This window comes from Dama dama, chromosome 9 (assembly GCF_033118175.1).
Source record: "Dama dama isolate Ldn47 chromosome 9, ASM3311817v1, whole genome shotgun sequence".
NCBI lineage: Eukaryota > Metazoa > Chordata > Mammalia > Artiodactyla > Cervidae > Dama > Dama dama.
Window position 1 is genome coordinate 110810136 of NC_083689.1, and position 3024 is coordinate 110813159.

A 3024-nucleotide genomic window follows, 5' to 3' on the forward strand; every position below is an offset into this window, starting at 1 on the left:
GGCCATTGGAGTGCTCAAGGCCAAGGTGCCTGTGGAAGAAGAAGGTGCTGAGATAGCCCAGACCAGTGTCCAGAGCTTGGTCTGTCTGCCTTGGGTGGAGTGTCCAGGGCAGGAAGGTGAGGGGAAAGTCAGGGTGAGGGTATTGGTGGGATGGACGGATCCTGACTAGATATGACAGATCAGCCTAATGTGAACTAGATTTGGTTTCTTTGGTTCCCCTACAATTCAGCCCCTCTGAGGGAAGGCACTGGGAGGGATGTGTCTGTGAGTGACGGAGGGATTCTTGAGGAGACCCGGAAACCCCTAACTGCTGGACTGGGGTCAGGCTGAAATCAGGGCTCTGTTCCAGTGCAGCAGAGGGAATGTTTCTCCAGGAAGGGTTTTGAGGATCTCCTCCTGACACTCAGAAAAATCTGGGCATAACGTAGGTTCTATGTCTAAGGGATAAGTCGCTCGGCTTGAGGAGATCTGGGTCCCACAAGCTGAAGTAACTGGGGTCCTCCGACAGAGGGGACTGGGGATCTTTTGGCTGATGTAGAATGTGCAGGGTGAGAAAACTTGGGATCTGTGAGGCTGAGGAAATCGGGGGTTTCTTAGTAAGGGACTTTATGTCTCCGACAGGCAGGACACTTAGGGTCTCGAGGAGGAAGAGTTTTAAGAGCTCCCAGGCGGAGGGATTCAGGGTCTGCAAGGTTGAGGAAACTGGGTCTCTCTGCGGGTGCTATTTTTAGGGTGCCTCAGGCTGAGGGGAACCGGGGTTAATCTAGGTATTTGAGGGTCGCAGCACTAAGGGGTTTGGTGTTTCTGTGGGTGAAGGGACTTGTAATCCCTGAAGCTGACGAGAGGCAAGTCCCCTTCCGATCGAGACTCCGGTTACTCAAAGTTGACAGGATTTCGGGCCTCCCACCCTGGAATTTGAAGCTATCAGGCTAAGGGTTTATGAGGGCTGCGCAGGGCGCGTTCCCGTCAGCCTCCCCGCTGTCCTGCCGCGCTGCCCACCCTGTCCCCAGGAGAGTTAGAGGTTCAGCGAAGTCCAGTCCTTCCGCGCTGAGGTTAAGTGAAGGGCCAGCAGCCTGCCTGTACCCTGTGAGGCACAAGCGACCAATCGGCGTTGTGACTGAGGCAGTCTGGCCAATAGGCGGCCGGAGGGTGGGGAGGGCGATGGAGGCCCCGCCCCACCGCTCGGGGATTGGCTGCTCTGTGGGCGTGTCTGTCAAGCCTCCTGCGCGCATGCGCATCGTGGCTGGTTTCTTTGTTTTCAGGCATGGCCGCTTAGGCCTGGATCATCAAGTCGGCGGGTTGTCCTCAGGCTGAATGTTTCTTTCCAGTGCCTTCAACTGGTATATCGGCTCCACCAGACTGTAACCGGGCTCCCAGAGTGTATCCTAGGCCCCCCTGTGCCCTACCTTGTCAAATCCAGTTTTGGCAAGAACTCTTATGTGGTGAGTACTGCAGTATTCAAGGGAAACGGTGTAATTAGCTACATTCTGATGAGACACAAGATAAACGCCATATGATCAAAGATTTAAACACAACACGTGGAATAAGGATTTTAGAAAAAACTTGGAGGATTTTTAACCTGAAAGTGGAAGTGGCACTGATGAGCCATCTGTATATTTAATGTAGGTATGAAAAGCCTTCAGAAATGAGGTATAAGTAAAATCTCAAAGCCCTGAAAGTGTTTTCTGTAAGCCGAGGCATAGATCTGGAGGACTGTGGATCCACTGAGCTGAGATTGCCTGACACCTACTGGCTTCACAAGATAAAATAGGGACACTGTTTCTGGCCCTTAGGTAGCTTTGCTCACAGAAAAATAATGTGATTTCCATGTATTGGAAGCAAAGCGACTGACTGTAGAATTAGTATGAAGTGGTGGTTGGGAGTCTGTATGGAGAAATGTTACCAGAAAAGCGAGTTTACCTCATGGTGAGTGTAGAGCCAGAAGGTACAACCCAGCCAAAGCTCATGGGAAGGAAAAGTGTATTACTTGCAGAACCATGGAGAACACCATGGAGCTTTCCAGAGCAGGGTCTTTGTAAACCACAAAGTTGGGTAAGCTTTAATCTATGAGTACAGGCATGTTCCGGCTTCTGTGTTGACTCAGATGGTAAACAATCTCTGCATAGCAGAAGACCCGGGTTCAACCCCTAAATGAGGACGATCCCAAGAGGAGGGCGGGGCAGTCCACTCCAGTATTCTTGCCTGGAGAATCCCATGGACAGAGGAGGCTGGTGGTCCATGGGGTTGCAAAGAGTCAGACATGAGTGAGTGACTAACACTTTAACTTTACAGGCATGTTCATTAAGGGTCTTGGGCTGTGGAAGACTCTAAGCTTCAGTTGATTGAAGTCTTGAGAGTCAGAACCAGTCACCATCAGCATCCCTTACATTCCAGCTTGTCTGGTATACATATAGATATCTATTCTTGATATAGATATAGATATCTATTCTTCTTCATATTCTTTCCCCTTATCGGTTCAATTCAGTCACTCAGTCGTGTCTGACTCTGCAGCCCTATAGACTGTAGCACGCCAGGCCTCCCTGTCTATCAGTAACTCCCGGAGTTTACCCAAACTCGTGTCCATTGAGTTGGTGATGCCATCCAACCATCTCATCCTCTGTCGTCCCCTTCTCCTCCTGTCCTCAATCTTTCTCAGCATCAGGGTCCTTTGAAATGAGTCAGCTCTTCACATAAGGTGGCCAAAGCTTTGGAGTTTCAGCTTCAACATCAGTCTTTTCAATGAACACTCAGGTCTGATCTCATTTAGAATGGACTGGTTGGATCCCCTTGCATTCCAAGGGACTCTCGAGTCTTCTCCAACACCACAGTTCAAAAGCATCCATTCTTCAGCAGTCAGCTTTATTGACAGTCCAACTCTCCCATCCATACATGACCACTGGAAAAACCATAGCCTTGACTAGACAGACCTTTGTCAGCAAAGTAACATCTCTGCTTTTTAATATACTGTCTAGGTTGGTAATAACTTTTCTTCCAAGGAGTAAGTGTCTTTTAATTTCATGGCTG